The sequence below is a fragment of the Vulpes vulpes genome, chromosome X (assembly GCF_048418805.1).
Source record: "Vulpes vulpes isolate BD-2025 chromosome X, VulVul3, whole genome shotgun sequence".
Classification (NCBI taxonomy): Eukaryota; Metazoa; Chordata; class Mammalia; order Carnivora; family Canidae; genus Vulpes; species Vulpes vulpes.
In genome coordinates this window covers 107,003,569-107,024,658 of record NC_132796.1, presented here as the reverse complement: position 1 = coordinate 107,024,658, position 21,090 = coordinate 107,003,569, and the positions used below count along the sequence as shown (strand labels likewise).

At 40.2% G+C, this 21,090-nt stretch overlaps 1 protein-coding gene and 1 pseudogene across 9 annotated transcripts in view; one reads left to right on the top strand and one right to left on the bottom strand.

Moving 5' to 3' along the window:
* Positions 1 to 21,090, top strand: part of ATP11C (ATPase phospholipid transporting 11C (ATP11C blood group)) — a 181,928-nt gene that overhangs the window by 27,159 nt on the left and 133,679 nt on the right. The gene's annotated exons all lie outside the window — the stretch shown is intronic.
* Positions 12,507 to 12,596, bottom strand: LOC112927693 (U6atac minor spliceosomal RNA; annotated as a pseudogene).

The window sequence follows — 21,090 nt, the reverse complement described above, 5'->3', positions numbered from 1 at the left end:
AAGCTGTCAGAAATGCAATTGTGAGGCCTCTGACTCAGAGTGCATCACAATCTCGGGTGGGGACTGGCTATACCTGTGTTTTCATCAAACTTTCCAGGTGATGGTGATGCATAAGAATGTTTAAGAAGCAGTGTTCTATAAATATATTAACTGAAGACTGGCTAAAATATGAAGTGCTGTTTTAAACCAATTTTGAAATTAAGTTACGTTATTTCTGACCAACCGTGAGTAAGAAACTACTTTCCAGCTGTCCCCCACCCCTCTGCCATTTTATCAGTTCATGTCTTCAGAGGTCCACTGAAATGTAAACAAGGCCGGCTTGATCAATCAACCCAAACCTGGACTTTAAAAATTACATAGTATTTTCCAACCTTCACCTCTCTGAATCCAACTTTTATCTAGTGCCATCCAAATCCAGGAAATGATTGTAAAACTGATGCTGCCCATGATTCCAGTGTTGGAGCTCTATTTTTAAAATTGTTTTTTAAAGTGTTTATTACACAGGGTTAAAAGAATTTCTTGCTAAAGCTTAGGTTGTAGTTTCTAGACCTCTATTTAAAGCATTTCAAAGTATTAGCAAGGTTTGGATGTGCATATTCTTGGCTTCGTTTAGATTCTGGGGCTGTGCTTACACCATCAAACTGCTGATAGATTGACTGCATTGTTAAAGGTCACTCGTCCTTGATTTTGCCTTTATTTTTTTTAAGATTTTATTTATTTATTTATTTGAAAGAGAGCAAGAACGAGCAGGAGTGAGAGGCATAGGGAAACTCCCCGTTGAGTAGGGAGCCCAATGCAGGGTTCAGTCCTAGGACCCTGAGATCATGACCTGAGCCAAAGGCAGACATTTAATCAACTGGTGCCCCTTGCCTTTGTCTTTAAATTTGCTCCTTGTTTGACTCCAGGACACAATTTTGACAAACCATTCCCACCCGATGACTATTAGGTGACCCACAGAAAATTATGGCAGGTTTTTTTTTTTTTCTCACAGTAGATGCCCAAGGCTCATTGATTGTCTTTCGGATAATTGGTTAGAAGCACAATATTTTTTAAAAAAATATTTTATTTGTTTATTCATGAGAGGCAGAGAGAGAGAGAGAGAGAGAGAGGCAGAGACACAGAGGGCGAAGCAGGCTCCATGCAGGAAGCCCGATGGGGGACTTGATCCCAGGTCTCCAGGATCATGCCCTGAGCTGAAGGTGGCGCTAAACCGCTGAGCCACCCGGGCTGCCCAGAAGCACAAGATTTGAATGGGGATGGGAGAAAACCAAGAAAATATTTTAAAAATATTTTTAAGATCGTTAAATTGTAGAATATTTATAGATTTACAGAAGTTGTTTAGATCGTACAGTTTTCATATATCCCATGTGCAGTTTCCTATATTATAAACATCTTACACTAGTAATCTACAATTTGTCACAATTAATGAACCAATATGAATATATTATTATTATTTTTTAAAGACTGTTTATTCATGAGAGACACACAGAGAGAGGCCAGAGACATAGGCAGAGGGAGATGCAGGCTCCCTGTGAAGAGCCTGATGCGGGACTTGACCCTGGGACACCGGGATCACGCCCTGAGCTAAAGGCAGACGCTGAACCACTGAGCCACCCAGGCGTTCCAATATGAGTACATTATTAACTAAAGTCCATACTTTATTTATATTTCTTCAGTTTTCCATGAATATCATTTTTCTGTTCTAGGGTACTACTCAGGATACCGCATCATGTTTAGGTACCATATTTCCTTAGATTCCTCGTGGCTGCCACAGTTTCTCAGATTTCCCTTGGTTTAAATGATGTTGAGTTTTAAGCAGTACTGGTCAGGTATTTTATACTATGTTTGTCAGTTGAGATTTGTCTGTTTTTCTTATGATTAGACTGGGGCTGTTGCATTTTGGGAGAAGGACTGAAGAGATGAAGTACCATTTTCATCACACCATATCAAGGGTACATATCCTCAACATGACTTAATCACTCTTGGTGTTGACCCTAATCACTTGTCTAAAGAGTGTTTACCAGATTGTTACTGTAAATAAAGCTACTAATTTTTTCTCCTTTCCATAAAACTCTTTGGAAATAAGTCACTAAGTGTATTCTGAGAGATATTTTTAAAAAGATTTATTTATTTATTTATTTGAGAGAGAGCACGAGGCAGTAGGGGCAGGGAGAATCTCAAGCTGACTCCATGCTGAGTGTGGAGCCCACCTCGGGGGATGCAGGGCACGTGGGGCTCAATCTCACAACCCTGAGATCATGACCTGAGCTGAAACTAAGAGTTGGACACTTAACTGACTGCGTCATCCAGGCGCCCCTAAGAGATTTTTTTTTTTAAAGTAAACTCTGCCCCCAACATGGGGTGAGAACTCTTGACCCTAAGGTCAATAGCCACATGCTCTCCTGACTGAGACAGTCAGGCGCCCCCAAGAGATTGTTTTTTAAATGTGAGTTTCCAGATAGCATACTTCTTACTGAGCGGAATCTTCTCCATTATTTTGTGGTATCTCCCTTTAAGTTTTACTTTAATCAGAGACAGGTATAGGCAACTGACACATTTCAAATTCTTATTCAAAGTGTGAAGTGTATTCAGTTGGTGAAGGGATGTAACATTAATGAATATTTTTGTGAATATTTGTGCTGGAGGCGGTTAGTTAATGTGTTTTGCAAATGCTCCGTGTCCAGCTGTTGCCCACATCCACTCTCATTCCTCAACCTCCAAGCCTCTGTTTGCCTGTAACTGTGCCTAGAATTTAATTGCCGGCTAGCTCAAACCACTGTGAAAACACTTAGGTAGACAGAGTGGTCCAGGATTTTTTGCTTGGCAAGAACTCACTTGCTAAAATGGGTTTTAATATGTTTGTGCCTCTCAACTATGCTGCTTTTTGCCAGAATAGATGGCAACTCTAAAGATTTGCTTGTCTCCCTAACTCCTTTTTTAATATCTCATAGCAGTGACTGAGCTATTGATCTGAAGGGATAATGACTACCCTGCATGTGGTTTTTTGCAAGTTCCGATATTTTAAGAACTGAGAGCTTTGAAAAAGAACACTGCTTTGCTTCACATAAACACAAAGCTTCTTCAAATGATATACAGCGTGTGTCATAAACAAAGTTCGCTCCTAGATATCACCAGATTCAGAGGGAGCAAAGGATGATGGAAGAGGAATTAAAGCAAGTGATAGTACTTGCTCCAAGACAGATGACCAGGGTCAGCTCCCCTTCCATCCCTAATTCATGTGCTTGGCTTCTGACAGACACTTAAAGCACTTCTCAGAAAGATGGTTCCAGAAGGAAAGGCACACAGGAAGTGAACAGTTAGCTTTTTGTTGAAGTTAACCTTTAGTACATTATTAATAGTTTTGAAGTTCTGGTTTGACTCCTCAGTAGAGAAGATAACCAGCAGCATGCCTCATTATGATTCAATACATTTCATGTGACCGAAAACAACACATTTGCCATAAGGCAGATAGAAAAATTGGGGACTTTTTTTTGCTGTGTATATTTATTAACGTAAGTTCAGGCTAATATGGTCTAAGATGACTCCTTGAGTTTGAGAGAGATGCCAAAAAAGGAGAGTGTTAGCTTTAGTGTTTGGGTTTACACTTAATTTCTCAATGTCACCGTCTAATATCTCTTATATATTGCATCTGTTCGCTACATGTAAGAATCCAGTACTCATTTTCAAAATTTGTTTTTAACGTCTGTTAGTAAACTTTTTCATTTGAAACACTTTTAGATTTACAGGAACCTTTTTTTTTTTTTTTTTAATTCATGAGAGACACAGAGAGGCAGAGATACAGGCAGAGGGAGAAGCAGGCTCCTTGCGAGGAGCTTGATTGGGACTTGATCCCAGGACCCTGGGATTATGACCTGAGCTGAAGGCAGATACTCAAACACTGAGCCACCTAAGTGCCCCTACAGGAACTTTACGTTTGCATATATACCCACATGCAGTTTCCCTGTATCTTATCTTAGTTAGTATGATATATTTGTCATAATTAATGAACCAATGTTGATATTATCTAAAGTCCATACTTCTCATCTCTTTAGTTTGTCCCTAATGTCCTTTTTCTGTTCCAGGATTGCATCTAGGATACCATATTATATTTAGTCCTCACATCTCCTTAGGCTTCTTGGCTGTGACAGTTTTTCAGATTTTCCTTGGTTTTCGTGACGTTGAGATTTTTGAAGAATACTGATGAGGGACTTTGTAGAATATCCCTCAACTAAGATTTGTCCATTGTTTTCCTCAAGGTAAGATGTGGGTCATGGCTTTTTAGAAGAAGGCTAGAGAAGTAAAGGGCTGTTCTCATTGCATCATATCCACCATGTGTAGTATCAGCATGACTTGTCGCTGATGGTATCAACTTGATCACCTGGCTGGGGTAGTATTTGTTAAGTTTCTTCACAGAGTTACTCTTTTTTTACAATAGAAATTTTTCATTGATTTTTTTTCTTACCTCTGTGATTCTGGAGATGAATATAGCTCGTTTCACTTATTTGTTCAACATAAGTTATTGTGAGTTAAAGAAAATGTGGTTTTAGGTAAATTTTAGGTGGTTTTTTTTTTTTAGATTTTATTTATTTATTCATGAGAGACAGAGAGAGGCAGAGACATAGGCAGAGGGAGGAGAAGCAGGCTTCCGTGCAGGAGCCCAAAGCAGGACTCAGTTCCAGAATTCCAGAGGCAAAGGCAGAGGCTCAACTGCTGAGCCACCCAGGTGTCCCAATTTTAGTTTTTTTTTATTCAGGGCCCACTAATTGGAAGAATAAACTGTACTTAAGGAACAGCGTATACTTTTAGGTAACAAAAGTGGGTCAAGGTTAAGTTTTTGGTGTACAATATATATTTGTTTAGCTTTTCTAAATATACCAAGTTGTCAACAAAATTCTATTTGATTACAGATGAATATTGTTGAATAATTTAAATCACATTCTTCAAATGTTATAGCAACTCAGTTATTCATGATTTGCCAGTTATTAGACTTTCTCACCTCTTTTCATTTATATTATATTCAGAAGTAACAGTGAAAAGTATTTTGTAAATGAGACCCTTTCTATCTTCCCAGCTTTCATATAAGTACAAAGGATTATATAGATATTAGGAATCAAGCAACCTCCTGCTTATTTACATTGCTTCAAATGCTAGTCATAGTAACAGATGAAGATCAGAAAGTACTAGGAAGAGAAGTCATCAGCACATCTTGTGTTGAAATTTGTTAGGGAGTGTCGATATCAAGGAATGAGTGTATCATGCAGCAGATGAGCCTCTAGGATGAATTTGATTAATTCTCCAAAGCAGCAAAATCTCATAATCAGATGGTGTTGCTTGAGGCTTTCTCTTGCTTTGGAGTTGGATAATCTAAATTGTGTAACCTCTAGTGGATTTCTACTCTGTCATGTATCAAAGAACGTCTGTGCAGATGAAAAGAGGTTTTCTGTTGGGCTATGTGTGAGCTCAGTGGGAAGGGTTAAAAATAAGAATGGGATTGCATTTGACTCAAGTTTGCTTCCTAATGACTGGCATCTGTACCACATTTGTTGACACTGCAAACATTGAAGGAGTAAAGGCATCGAAATTTTATTGCTGGCTCCACCACTAGTTTTTTTGTGTAATTTTTGAGGCAGTTTTTCATATAACTTTCCTCAGTGGTCCTCAGACTTTTATCTGTACAGTGAGAGTAGATAGGCCAGAGTGTTGCTTAAAACCATTAAGGATATGTGTAAGTCTGTGGTTCAGAATGGGAAATAAGAGTAGCAGTATGGGATGTCCCCTCAATTATATGTTCATGATCATCCCTGATCATGATATGGGTACATTAGGAAAAAATGTAGTGGGAATCTGATCTTCCCATAAAACGTTGTATATGTAGTTGGGGGCATGGGTCTTGACCAAGGAACTGATGCCTAATAATTATTTTTTTCTAGGTATGGCCGTAAATATAAAAATGAATAGATTTCTGTGTAATACCTATGGGCCATAGAGCTTTTTAAGAAATGTATTCTGGATTAGGGCAGTGTGGTGGCGGGTGGAGAAAGCAGAGAAGAGATCTCTGTAATTGGAATTCTGTAATTACTTTTCGCTGCTCTTTCCCATGTGACACACTGTCTCTGTCTCTCTCATTGGTATTCTCTGCTTATGGCCTTGCCTCATGCTGTCCGATGTTAGGAGGGCTCTGAGGCCTGCTGACTTCCATGTCTTCACAGTTTTCCAGTGGACAGAGTTGGGACGGGTCAGCCCTGAACCACTGTTGGGCCCCAGCCTGTCTTGAGTCGGGGAGAATTTCAGGAACCTTAAGTTGCTTAGCTCAGCAGGTCAGTGTGTCTGCCAGTCTCATTCTGACTTTGTGTGCTTAGGTTTTTGTAAGGCTTCTCTTGCCTAGTTCCTTATGATTAAGACTGGATTTGTAGGGATCCCTGGGTGGCGCAGCGGTTTGGCGCCTGCCTTTGGCCCAGGGCGCGATCCTGGAGACCCGGGATCGAATCCCACGTCGGGCTCCCGGTGCATGGAGCCTGCTTCTCCCTCTGCCTGTGTCTCTGTCTCTGCCTCTCTCTCTCTCTCACTGCGTGCCTATCAAAAAAAAAAAAAAAAAAAAGACTGGATTTGTATTTCCATGCCAGAAACTGGGCCCTATTCTCTTTCACCCCTGTGAAGTCCTTTTCTGGGTACAGTGGGCAGTACCCCAGGATAGGAGTATGCTTTCTTTTAGCCAAGCCTCTTGGGAACTTGAGCTTTGCCTAGACCCATGCCTGTCATTGGGACTTTGCTGACCATTGGTGATGTTGATGCTTAGTAATTGCTTTTTACCAGATTTTCCCTATTGTCATCTTCTGTCTGCTTTCTCATTGCTCAGTATCTTGGTGCTCACTGTTCACTTATGTGGACCTCTGCCTACTGCTGCCTACTCTTCCTTTTCTAATTATGCCCCCTTGCCTACTTCTGTTTCTTTCTAGACCTTGCTTCTGGGTTTACGCTCCAAGCACCTGATATTCCCTCCCTCTGATATGGAGGGGCCTGACGTGTACTATGCTGACTGCCTTCAGAAGCTTAATTTTGACAGTTCCCTTTTTGTATGGTCTCTATAAAAAAATTCGTCTGTTTTTTAGCTTATTTATTTCCTGATACTACAAACTCACCCCTTGACAGTTTTCATTGGACCAATTTTTTTAGCTTTCTTTAAAACATCTCACCTGGCCCCTTTTCAGTCACTTGTTACTTTCACAGGGCAGGGGCCTTGAATCATAAAATCTTCACATTGGAAGAGACTTCCAAAGATACCCAGTTCAACTTTCCATGTAACGGGTAGCTTATCAATTTCCAACATAACCCATCAGTGGCATTTGACAACAGCCCCCTAATGGTTTCTGGGGCCCAGACTATCAGTTCATTCATTTATTTACTCATTCAGTCAGTCAGTCAGTCAACACAGTTACTAAACATCTGTTGTTAGGCCCTGGAAGTATGTGTGTCTGTATGTATCACCATTCTTGTCCTTAGGGAAATGCTACTCTAGTGGGGTATAAAGAGAAACAATGATGATTGCTAGCTAGAGATGACCATGGGTGGGAGAATGGGGCATTTCTTTTTGATGCCTGAAGGTTGGGTTTGTGAAGAACCTCTCTCTGCTGCCTCAATCAACACCATCTTCCTGATCCACCACCAGGTTTTCAACTCCCCAAAAAAAGAAAGGTGGATCTCCTCTGCATCTACCTTTTGCCTCTGTCTATTCTTGGCTTGCTCTTGGAATCATCTTTCTGAATGCAAATCTTGGTTTGTTACTCCACTGTTACACTGTTAATCGGCTTCATGTTGCTTCTTCCTCAAACTAACATCTGACCCTTTGGCACAGCTTACAAAAAGCTCTCACCCTTCCTGGTTCGTGCCTACCTCTCTGGTCTCATACACCATTTTCACCAGATTCTCAGTGCCCCAGAACTTTGTGCAGTTTCCTGGCTCTGTCGTACTTACTTAGATTTCTGTTGTATATGCTGTTCTTGCTCCTTGGAATGGCTGCCAGTTTTATCTTCTTGGTGAACTCTTGGGCTCTGAGAGCTGATAGAGAATGGGAGGAATAAATCAAAACTATAGATTTCCTCTTCAATTCAGGTGCACTTTGGCCTGTTGACTGCTATTGCACCTGATATACCCCTACCACTGCCCACCAGCAGATTGCAAGCTACTGTAGGCCAGGAATTCATCTCTGTCTTCAACCTTAACAAGGCCTGTGCCAGAATGGGCAGCCAGTAAATATTTGTTGGGTGAAGAAATGAGTGAAGAAATGAAGACAAGTGTTCTGTAGTTTATTTTTCAGTTATGTCTGCCTTGGGCTCTGAGAATGCTACTTAAGACTCCTACCACTGTTTTGACAGTAGCTCCCTGCAAACCTGGGACCTTGCACACAGGTTTATCCACCACTAGACAACCTGCCTACAACTATCACTTGAACAGCCTACCAAACAGGGAAAAAGGCCCGTTGGGGGTTTTGGACAACTCTTCACCTTCTCACACCCTGCAGCCTCTGCTGCCAAGATAAGCTTCTACTGTGAGTCTAACAAATTCTAATCAAGACAAAGAAATTGCATAAAATAGAAGTGCTTCTTCTCTGCTCTTGTAAATCAGAACAGTTGCAAAATGAAGAAAATTAGTACTTTAACGTTCCTGTCTCCTCAAGCAGTCATTTTAAGTGAGTCATCTACAAACTCAAGCAGTCGGTAGGGACAGTTAGTGGCCATTTATCATTTTAAGTTGATTTGTTTCAAATAAGTAGCAAATGGGGTACATTGGTCCTAAATTACACATTTATCACCTTCTTACCCAAGCCCTTTTTTACACAACTATGTCAATGAGCAGTTAAAGACACACAGACAAAACTGTCATGAACCTTGTCAGTCTTCCCTGTCTTTCTGTCCTTTAATCCTGATTCTTACACTGACGGATTAAAACTCAGCACTTTTCATTTTGATCAGTTGTAGATCTCTGCCTAAAATACATGGCCATACCTGATGGCGTGGTACGCAGTTTTGGTTTTGTTTTTCTGGTTTATTGAGGCGTAATTTACATACAATAAAATTCACCCTTTTTAGGTATTTACAAATCTATGAATTTTGACAAAATTCTATAGGTTGTACCACCACTGAAATCAAGATAATAGAGTTTTCTGTCACCCAGAATATTCCCTCATTCTCCTTTGTAGTTAACCCCCTCCTTACTACTGCTCTTATTTCTGTCTCTATAATAAATAGTTTTACCATTTCTAGAGTTTCATAAAAGGGATCAAAATGTGTAGCCTTTGAGTTTGCTTATTTCACTTTAACATAATGCTTTTTTTTCCTAAAATATTTATTTTATTTTATTTTATTTTTAAAGATTTTATTTATTTATTCATGAGAGTACAGAGAGAGAGAGAGAGGCGGAGACACAGGTAGAGGGAGAAGCAGGCTCCATGCAGGGAGCCTGATGTGGGACTCGATCCTGGGACTCCAGGATTGTGCTCTGGGCCGAAGGCAGGCGCTAAACTGTTGAGCCACCCAGGGATCCCCTATTTATTTATTTTAAGAGAGAGCCAGTGAGTGTGAGCAGATGGAGGGGAGGTGGGAAGAACAGAGGGAGAGGGAAAGAGAAAATACCAAGGGGACTCCCCACTGAGCATGGAGCCTGACATGGGGCTCAATCCCAAGACCTTGAGATCACAACCTGAGCTGAAAACAAGAGTTGGAAACTTAACCAGCTGAGCCATCCAGGTGCCCCTAACATAATGCTTTTGAGTCATCTATGTTGTTGCATTTATCCATAGTTTGCTGCCTTTTATTGCTGAGTAGAATTCCATTATATGAACATATCAAAATTTGTTTATCCATTCACCATGATGGACATTTGGGTAATTTAAGTTTTTTTTATTACGAAAAAACTTGTTTGTTATGAACATTTTTAAAAGGATTTTATTTATTTATTCATGAGAGACACAGAGAGAGGCAGAGACATAGGCAGAGGGAGAAGCAGGCTCCTGATGCTGGACTCGATCCCAGGACCCTGGGATCACGACCTGAGCTGAAGGCAGATGCTCACTTGCTGAGCCACCCAGGTGCCCTGATATAAACATTTATATTGGGGTTTTTGTGTGTATAGTTCTCTTAGGTAAATACCAAGGAATGAGATGCGTGGGTTTTAGAATTAGTGTTTATTTAACATTGTAAGGAATTGTCAAACTATGCTGTTTTTGATTCCTACCAGCAATAGAATGTTCTAGTTGCTCCATATCCTTGACACCCTTGTTATTGCCTTTTTTTTAAATTTTAGACATTCTAGTACATAGCTAGTGATATCTTACTGTAATTTCATTCTGCATATTTCCTCATGACTAATGATTTTGAGCAAGTGTCTATTAACTTTTAGGTTTTTTAAATGCAGTTTTAAGGGTTCTATATATATTTTTGTTATCAGCCCTTTATCTCATTTGTTTTGTAAATACTTTTCTCAGTCTGGCTTGTCTGTCTGCTTTTTTATTTTGTAACTGTCTTTCAAAGAGCAAACGTTTTAAATTATGATGAATTTCAAATGATCATTTTTTTCTTTAATGGTTCATGTTCTTCTGTCCTATACATGATTATCAGATACAAAGTCATGAAGATTTGCTTCTATTTTTTTTCTAGAAGTTTTTTAGCTTTAGCGTTTACATTTCCATCTATGATCAATTTCAAATTGTATGTATAGAGTAAGGTTTGGGTTGAGGTTCACTGAAATATAAGTATACCCCATCATTCCATCATTATTTATTGAAAGACTAAAAGACTATCCTTTATTGAATTAAGTTGACATTTTTGTCAAAAATCAATTGACTGTATATGTGTGGGTCAATTTCTGGACTGTCTGCTCTGTTCCACTGATCTAAGGGTTTATTCTTTTGCCAATATCCTAGTGTTTTGAATAGTTGTAGTTTAATAGTAAGTCTTGAAATGAGTGAGTTTGAGGCCTCCAACTTTCTTTTTCTTTTTTTTTTTTAAAGATTTTTATTTATTTATTCATAGAGACAGAGAGAGAGAGAGAGAGGCAGAGACACAGGCAGAGGGAGAAGCAGGCTCCATGCAGGGAGCCTGACGTGGGACTCGATCCCGGGTCTCCAGGATCACACCCCAGGCTGCAGGCGGCACTAAACCGCTGCGCCACAGGGGCTGCCCCAACTTTTTCTTTTTCAAAATTGCTTTGGTTGTCCTAGATTATTTGTTTTTCTATATAACTTTTAGAATCACCTAAATTTCTTAAAAAGAAGCTTTCTTGAATTTTGAGTGTTGAATTGAATACTGAATTGGAGTTGAATCGAATCTATAGATTAATTTGGGAGAGAATTACAATATTGATAATATTGAGTCCTCTGATCCAATGAATATGTAACTCTACTTGGCATCTCTCATTTCTCTCATCAGCATTTTTCATAGTTTTCAATATATAAATCTTATAGTACTTTGTTACATTGATCCTGGAGTATTGGATATTTTATTGGTGCCATATAGCAAATGGTGCTTATAAAAATTTCAGTCCCCAGTCATTCACTGCTATGTATAAAAGCAAAATTCAGGGACGCCTAAGTGGCTCAGCAGTTGAGCATCTGCCTTTGGCTCAGGGAGTGCTCCCGGAGTCCCGGGAGCAAGTCCCACATTGGGCTCTCTTCATGGAGCCTGCTTCTCCCTCTGCCTATGTCTCTGCCTCTTTCTGTGTCTCTCATGAATAAATAAATAAAATCCTTAAAAAAAAACAACAAAATTCAGTTTTGTAGAGTGATCTTATATTTTCTAACCTTGCTAATGTCATTAGATCTATTAATTTTTAGTAGATTCTTTTAGATTTTCTACTTTGTTATGTTTTCTGTGAGTAAAGACAGGTTTATTTCTCCTCCCCAATTTTATCTGTATTTTTTTCTGTCCCTTACTGCATTAGCTAGGACTTCTATCCAGTATGATGTTGAATACAAGTGGTAAGTGTGGTCCCTGCATAGTTCTGATGTTAGGAGGGAATCATTCAATCTTAACACCAGTAAGTATGGGTTAGCTGTAGGTTTTTTCATTGATGTTCTTTATCAGGATGGTGAAGTTACCTTTTATTTCTAATTACCTGAGTTGTTTTTTTTTTTTTAATTTATGATAGTCACAGAGAGAGAGAGAGAGAGAGAGAGAGAGAGAGGCAGAGAAGCAGGCTCCATGCACTGGGAGCCTGATGTGGGATTCGATCCCGGGTCTCCAGGATCGCGCCCTGGGCCAAAGGCAGGCGCCAAACCGCTGCGCCACCCAGGGATCCCCTACCTGAGTGTTTTTAAAAATCATGAATGGCTGTTGAATGAATGTCATACTTTTTCTGCATTTGTATAAATGTATGGATATTCTTCCTTCATTGATATTGTCGATGACATTACTTGAGTTAGGAATACTTGAGTTAGGAATGTTGAACCAGACTTGCATTCCTAGACTATATCCCGTGTGACCATTATATATTATTCTCTTACATTTTATAGATAAAAATCATAGTTAGGTGCCACAAAGTGGTTGACAATTCCTTAATCATATGTGTGTTTTATAGGTCAATAGAACCACTTCCATCTTTTTTTTTTTTAAGGATTTAATTTATTCATGAGAGACAGAGAGAGAGACAGACAGACAGAGGCAGAGGGAGAAGCAGGCTCCATGCAGGGAGCCTGATACGGGACTTGATCCCGGGTCTCCAGGACCACACCCTGGGCTGAAGGCAGCGCTAAACCGTTGAGCCACCCGGGCTGCCCCCACTTCCATCTTTATTAAGAGAAGTTCTAACCTTACCTATAATACAATACAGGTAGAGTGCTTTTCTTCATCTTCATTTGATCTTTAAGCTATCAAAACAGCAAACGGACAGGCAACAAATATAGCAAGTGTCTTTGTACTAGGCAATGAGTACATTTATTTAATTCAATTTAACGTATTTTTTAAGATTTTATTTATTTATTCATGAGAGACACAGAGGAAGGAGGTTCCCTGTGGGATCCTGGAACAGGACTCGATACCAGGACCCTGAGTTCATGACCTGAGCTAACGGCAGACCCTTCAACCACTGACCCACCCAGGCATCCCAGTTTAATCTTATTTAATGGGAAACTGAGGCCCAGCAAATAATTTGTAGCATTGAAATCTTGCAGTAAATTGTTATGGTCAGAACTTAAATGCAGGTTTGTTTGATAAAACCCTTATTAGCCCTCTGGATTATATTGCCTCTCTCTGTTAATGAATGCATATGGGGGGTGGGGGGAGACAGACAAGGGAGGGTGGGAGAGGGAGATTAGGAGAGGGAGAAATGTTCTACCACCTTCTATTGGTATTTGAAAATCTGGGCTTTTAGATATCTTGATTTATAGGTCAGCTCTGCCATTTACTTGATTTGTGTCACATTTGTCTGAGACTTTTTTTTTTTTTTTTTTGATCTGAAATGGAGAGGCGCCTGAGTGGCTCAATCGGTTAAGCATCTGACCATTGATTTTGGCTCAGGTCGTGCTCTTGGGTTGTGGGATCAAGCCCTGCGTTGGGCTCTGCAATTGGCAGGGAGTCTGCTGGAGATTCTCTCCCTCTCCTCCTCTTCCTGCTCACACATGTGCATGCCATCTCTCTCTCTCTCTCTCTCTCTCTCTCTCAAATCTTTAAAAAAAATCTGAAGTGTAAACTGTTAGCAAAGGTTGTTATGAGGAATACAGATGATATTCGTAGAGTGCCTTGCACATAGAATGTGCTCAGTATAGTGGAGTCTGTTACTATCATTATTATTTTATTATTGATTTCTTACCATGAAATGCACTTTATAACTGGAAATAATTACTTTGGGTTTGGAAAAGGCCAAATGGGACTTAGAATGATTTCTGTAGTTTATTTAGTTCTTTTACCAAAATAGCCTAAAGCAAGTTCCTTTTAATAAAAATGGACTTAATTTCCTGTACTTTTTACCTCCCTCCTCCCTAAGTCAAAACAATACCAATTTACTAAATCATTTTGCAAATTTGAAAGGCTTAAAAGGTACAGCTGAATGCTTTGGGCCCTGGAAATGAGTGTGGGCACACTTTTGTGTCTGTGTGTCTTTGTGTGGTCTAGAAGTGATTGTCTCAGCCAAGAGGACTGGAGATTCCATTTTCATTTTACATGGGCAACCAACCATGTATAGCTAGCTCTAGTCTTTTAGCTCCTGCAAATCTGACTGTTTCTGAATCATTGAAACTCCCTTTTCTAACTTACACAAACCACTCAGACTGAAGGTAATGATTCCTTTTTCCAGTAAGGTTGTTTTGGTTATCACAAGTAGGGCCCAAGAGCTGTGTTTTCATCAGTCAAGTCAGGGAGATTACAATAAGAAAAATGGTTGAGTCTAAGGAAGGGCATCAGGCCATCATCAAATGACCTTTCAGTGTTCAGGACCTCAGGACGGCTCTTGGCTCCAGCTCCAGCAATCCATAGCTTCTGGGAAGTGATTCTCATTCTTATTGGATTTCCTAGCAGTACCCTTCCAACTAAAAGTGCTGTTTGACAGATGAAAGTAAAGGAAAATCTATCGTATTTTGGGAATTTTTGTATAATACCACACCATTGCTTGGTGTTATTGTAATCAGAATAGGTAACCATTAGTCTTTTTTTTAAAGATTTTATTTATTTATTCATGAGAGACACAGAGAGAGAGGCAGAGACATAGACAGAGGGAGAAGCAGGCTCCACGCAGGGAGTCCGACATGGGACTCAATTCTGGGACTCCAGGATCATGCCCTGGGCGGAATGCAGGGACCAAACCACTGAGCCACCCAGGGATCCCACCCATTAGTCTTTTTTAAACAGGTTTATCGAAGTGTGATCATTATACAAAATACCATATATATTTAATGTACACAGTTTGATGGGTTCTGAACATATGCATACACCCTTAAAATCATCATCACAATCAGGTTAATGTACATATTCATCATCTCCAAAAGGCTCCTCCTGCTGCCCTTTTGTTTGTTTGGGGGGTGGGGAGTAAGAACTACCTTGAGATCTACCATGCTAACAAATTAGTAACAACACAATATTTAACATACACTATTTTCAAAGCACATTGAGCACATCTTCTGATTTAATTTTTATTTTATAAAATAAAGTAGGTCTTATTTCTACTTTATGATGAAAAGAAATAGACTTTAGCAATATGTTTTCTCAAAGAATACCATTAGATATTGCACCAGTATCCCAAACCTAATTCTGATTTTTGCTCAGTGTTCTTTGCATAAGACCTCTGGGCCTTGATCCTGATGTGACTCTAAACTTCGTTGACCTGGTAAACAGTCAAAAACTAAATATCTAATGACCTTTGTCCTTACAATTAGGATCAACAAATGTGATTAGATGCCGGGCTTCAAAGAGAGTTCATGAGATAACTAATTAGTGGCGGATAGAGTTTGGGGAGTAACTTCTACCCTTCATACATGTAACTTTCTTTTTCTGGATTGGCTAGGCAGAGTTCCAGTGTTCAAGGAGAAATGTTCAAAGGCTGGTCGTTAAACTTTTAAAAGGTGGTTTAATTTAAAATGTTGGACAGTAAGGAGAGACCCAACCTGATAGATTTCCTGGGGCTTCTTTGAGTAGCTGCTTTGTGTTAAACACTATTCTAATCGTTACAGGAGCATAGAGATTAAGAAAATATTAAAAATATGATTCTACTTATTAGGACGTCACAAGCTAGCAGACAAGATGGAAGCTTACCTAGAGATTCTTCCATATTATGCTTCCTCCAGTCCATCCTCCATTCTGCCAGTAGAACAATCTTTTGAAAACACATACCCTTTACCTTCGTAATACTTTCTGGTGGTTCCCTCTCAGAGGACCATGTCCAGGTTTCTTATTCGACATATAAGGCCTTCTCTGATTTGACCCAGATTATTCTCCCTCTATCCCCATACCTCCACAGCAAGCTCCAGGCACATACCACTCCTTAGGATACTCAGAGCAACTCATGAGTTTTCATGCCTCTGAATGTTTATTCATGCTGGCTGCTCTGGAGAATGCTGTGTTAGTGTGGGTCCTCTGAGAAGCAGAATTTTAGGATTAAACTGGAAGGGATTTTTATTGAGGGAAACCACCACCTGTGTGAAAAGACCACAAAGAGGGAGATGAAAAGGATGGCAGTGCCATTAGTCCATGATGCAAGTCTGACCCCTAGTGAAGAGAAGAGAGAGTAGCCTAGGCAGAAACTTTGTAGGCTGCTGTGCGGTTGAAGGAAGGTTCCTTGAAGGAAGGTTAGGAAAAGCCTTTGGGTAATCCAAGGCAGGGGAGTCCTATCCCTGCTGTACTCACTCACTGGTCAGGTGCAGCCTGTTAGAAGTATGGCTTCAGCACAGACGTTGGGGATGAATTTCTGAGGCAGCAGCTCATTTGTGCTCCCTGTAATTGGAGGCCTTCCTCCTGGCCTCCATAAATGCCTTTCTTCTTCCATTTAATTCCTCTCCCTAGGCCTTAAATGTTTCTTCTTCTTGGAAGCATCTCCTTGAAAGAAGTTGTCAGCATGTCACATGATGGTCCCACCGCCTACAATGACCATCCCCTAATTTCTGCCGGTTAATTCCTAATACACTTATTTGAACCCCTACCACCTATTACAGGACCAAAAAACCTAGTAGGTGCTCAGGAAATATTTGTTGAGTGAATGAATTGGTAGAACTTGAATAAAGCAGATCTTCCTTTGGATCTGGAGAAGGTAAGTTGAGGGAAAGTGAATTGCTTTGAGCAAAGCCATATTGGGGGAAGAATGAAGAATTCTTTTTCTTCTTTGCAAATGTGTCCAAAAACCGTCGTTTTAGGGAAAGTATATTATGATGCAAAAACAGTGGGGGAAGGAATATCTTCCTGGCACTTGAAAATGATTCATATTTGAGAACTTTGTTGAGAACAATGTTTTGAATATTTCCTGAGAGACTTCTTTCCTGAGAGGAAACAGAGTTGATGGAAATGGAATTTTACTGCTGCCAGGAAAAGTGTGATAAAGATCAAATCTCATACAACTGCTACCAGAATAGAAACTTCCATAGAGCGAAGAGATTTCAAAGTCCCACCTAATGGCTCATATGGATTTAGTATTCATTGCAGCTGAACTGTAATTCTGTAATGGAATTTGACCAATTTTGACACTCTAGTTTGTAACGTACGAATTAGTGGAGACTCATTCATCTTGATGTTTGCTGACTGCCAGATGTTGGTCATATTGCTGATGGAAAGAAACAGAGCTGGCCAGAATCCCAAACCTCCGTACCACTAACTGCCTGCCACCAGCATATGTCGCCAGAGGACAGAGCCATGCTGGAGATAAGGTCCTACAAAATCACTGTATCAGCAACTAGAGACTTTGCCCCTTATCCCTAATGTAGTGTTCTACCCTGGTGACCTGGGTTGGACCACATATGAAGCAGGCGCTCCTTTTTGTCCTGGTCCATGTCCGTCCTGTGCAGCCTCTTTCACATCTTATTTCTCCAGAGTTTCCACTTGAAGGGATGCAAGTTTCTTATTTGCAATGTGGGGGTGAGTAATGGCAACCCCATCACAGGCTTGCTGTTAGGATTCCACAAGGTAATTCATGCTAAGGGCTCAGGCGGTGCTTGACATAGAGTATTGTATCCAATAAATGGTAGCTAGGTTTTATTGTTATTATGCCATAGAGGTGGGGGTCGGAGGGTAAAATCTTAATATTTCTCTGTATTAGCGAAGTTGGTTCTCCATGCATTTGGTGAGTGCCTGTTCTGTGATAAAGCAGCCGGGCATGCCCACTCTGTAATTGGTCTAACACACTTGCTGATAGCCATCTCTTCTCTCAAATGAGGACAGTTCATTTTGGCTTACGCATGAGCAAAACCACTTGCTCCTCCACTGTACTCTGACCTGGTGTGGAATACCTCTTTTTCTCAGTGATCCGTCTCTCTTCTCACTTTCGGATTTCTATTATTCTTCTTGAGGTAACTTATAACTAACATGTCCCAGGCATGTGGGGGGAAAAAAAGATGGTTGCATGATGCATTCCCTTCCCTGACATTTGTTGATCAGGTTGGGAAGTTTTGACCTACTAGCCTTTGCCTTACGTATCTTTTCCATTTTAGTAGAATAGTTCACTTGGGATGTTATTCATTTACTTCTGTCTTTCACTATTAACAGTTGTTAATTTCACCAAAGAGCTTCCCCTTTATGTGTGTTTATACACACCTCTCTCAACCATCTTCCTCCTTTCTTCTAAGTCTTGCTGTTACATCAAGAACTCCTGGCTTTTCTACTTGAAAGCCAAAAATATGAATTGGAATGAATTATGAGTGATAGGGAATAGAATATTACTATCAATAGATGTGTACCAAGGCAAAGGAAAGCCATATATTTAAAAGGGAGGAAAGTATTGTATTTGAAGTCCCAAAGGTATCAATGTGTCCAAATCTGAACTCACTTTTCTCTTCTCTAATCCTCTGGCAGTCAAGTCTTAAGAAACGTCTCAAATGGCTTTACTTCCTTCTCATTCCCACTGTCCTTGCCCTGGCCCTCATCATCTTTTATTTAGAGGCAATAAATACCTTCTCTCCTTATCTTCATTCTAGTTCCCTCTTTTCCTCAGTCTGGCTCTAGTGTGTAAGAGGGTGTCTTCCTTTCCAGCTTTTTAAATTCTAAAGCTATGCAAGGACTCAACAAACCGAACAACCATATTTGGCTGGTAGCTTAAAAATTACAAGGCAAGCATACTTTAAATCTCCATCCAGATCAAAAAATAGAACCTTGAAGTCACCCCAAAAGTTCCTCCAGGTGCCCTATCGCAATCATAAACCTGCCCTCCATTCAAAAGGACTATTAACCTGAAATTTTTTTAAGACTTGATTTATTTTGAGAGAGAAACCTCGTGTTCACAAGTGAAGGAAGGAGCAAAGGGAGAGAATCTCAAGTAGACTCCATGCCCAGCTCGGAGCCAGAAGCAGGGCTTGATCTCATAACCCTGAGATTGTGACCTGAGCCAAAACCAAGAGGCAGACGCTTAACCCACCCAGGTGCCCTATCCTGACCTTTGAAGTATTTTCTTGCAGTTCTTTATCACAAAGGTGCTTTTTAAAAACATTGGTCTCACCCTATTCGATTATCTCTATGCTAAAGCCTAAGGGTGCTGAAATTCCTCTCCGGTTTTCTTGGGCCTATCATGGAGCCTCCTTTCCATGACTCCTTCCTTCCCCAATACCCTAGTCTCTGGCCTATTCACAGGCTCCCATTATTCTCAGATGCCTCCAGATATCTCCAGGTATTTGTGCCTATTGTTCCCTTTCTGGAGGTATCTTTTTCCTGTTCCCTGATGAAGTCCTAGGCCCAACTCAAATGTCTTTCTTCTTTGAAGCTGTCTTGGATCTCCCTTCTTGGACATACCTGGGCCAGAATGAATCTTCTTCACCCCTGTGGCTCTGTGCCCATTGCAGCATTTTACACATGCTTCTGTTTTTACCATTTATCATAGTCTCTGATAACTAACGTTGCTTAGTATATAGCAAATGCTCAATAAATGTTAGGTGAATGAATGAATCCATGAAGGTGACCTTTTTTTCTTTTAAGATTTTATTTATTTATTCATGAGAGACAGAGAGGCAGAGACATAGGCATATATATGTGTATATAGAGGGAGAAGCAGGCGCCCTGTAGGGAGCCCGATGCGGTACTCAATCCCAGGACCCCCGGATCACAACCCAAGCCAAAGGCAGGCACTCAACCACTGAGCCACTCAGGTGCCCCATGAAGTTGACCTTTAAAGCTCTTTCAGGGTGTCAGATTGTCTTCAGAATTGACACAGAAATCATATATATACTTTATCATATGATCAAGCTTGCTTTTCCTTAGATATTCCTGTAAACACACATTTAAGAAAAGATTTTATTTTGTTAGTAACATTTCTAGTGTTTGATTTTATTGGTGTTTTTCTTTGTCACCATTTTGCTATTTTGACCACATTATTGGTAAAAATAGGTCTTTGTGCGCTTTTCTGGCTACCGACACACCATTTTTATTGTTTTCATGGTAACAACTAGGAATTATTGAGTGCCAGCTGTGTGCCAGGCACTGTGCGAAGACCTATTTGGGCATTATGTACTGACTCCTCTCCATATTTTCAGTGGAACCTGAAGCTTAGCGAAGTTAAGGAAGGTAAAGTCATAAAGCGTTCAAGGGGTAGAGCCAGGGTTCAAACCCAAGCAGCCTGACTAGAAATGTAGAACTCTTTGTTCTTTTTACCCATCCGTGTTCCCTCTTAATAAGATAATGTGTTCCCAGTTGTAGCACAGTGGGTTTTTGTGAGGCATGTGTGGAAGTGCCTTACCTATCATCTCCCTGGATTCTAGTCAATTCTTTAATTTCTTTATACCTCTTTTCCAAAATTGCTTCTGTTCAGGACCCTGTCAGCTGTACTGTCATTAGGTGTGCATAGCTTGTGGTTAATGGGCCACGGCCTGGTTGGTCAGTGATTCTCACTGAGCCACATACAAAGAGATTGCTCTTGTGTTGACCTGTGGATCTTCTCAGCCACATGTATTATTTAGCCTAAAGCTGCCACCCTAAAGGTTGTTATCACCACAAATGATGCAACCTGTGCTTGGCAAGGTGGTAAGTTGTGTCTTTTAAAAAGGTCAGTCATTGATGTTAATTGCTCTTGCTTAATTTCCCTTTGAGGCACTAAAAGGAAATCCAAGTATAAGCAATAAAAGAAACAACAATGTGGAAGAATGCCAGTACAGGAATGGGGTTTTTTAAAGCTTTTTAAAAAAATTTTTTTTAAGAATTTTATTTATTCATTTGAGAGAGAGTGAGAAAGCCCCAGTGGGAGGAGGGGCAGAGGGAGAGGTAAAAGCAGACTCTCTACTGAGTAGGGAACCCAACTCGGTGCTCCATCCCAGGACCTCAGGATCATGACCTAAGCTGAAGGCAGACATTAACCAATTGAGCCACCCAGGCTTGGTTTTGAAAGTCAACTTTCCATTTCAGTAAATCACCAAGATTAATCTAGAATGTTTGGTTGTGTTAAAGTTTATTGCATGTAATTGTTTCTTAAAACTAACCACAATGA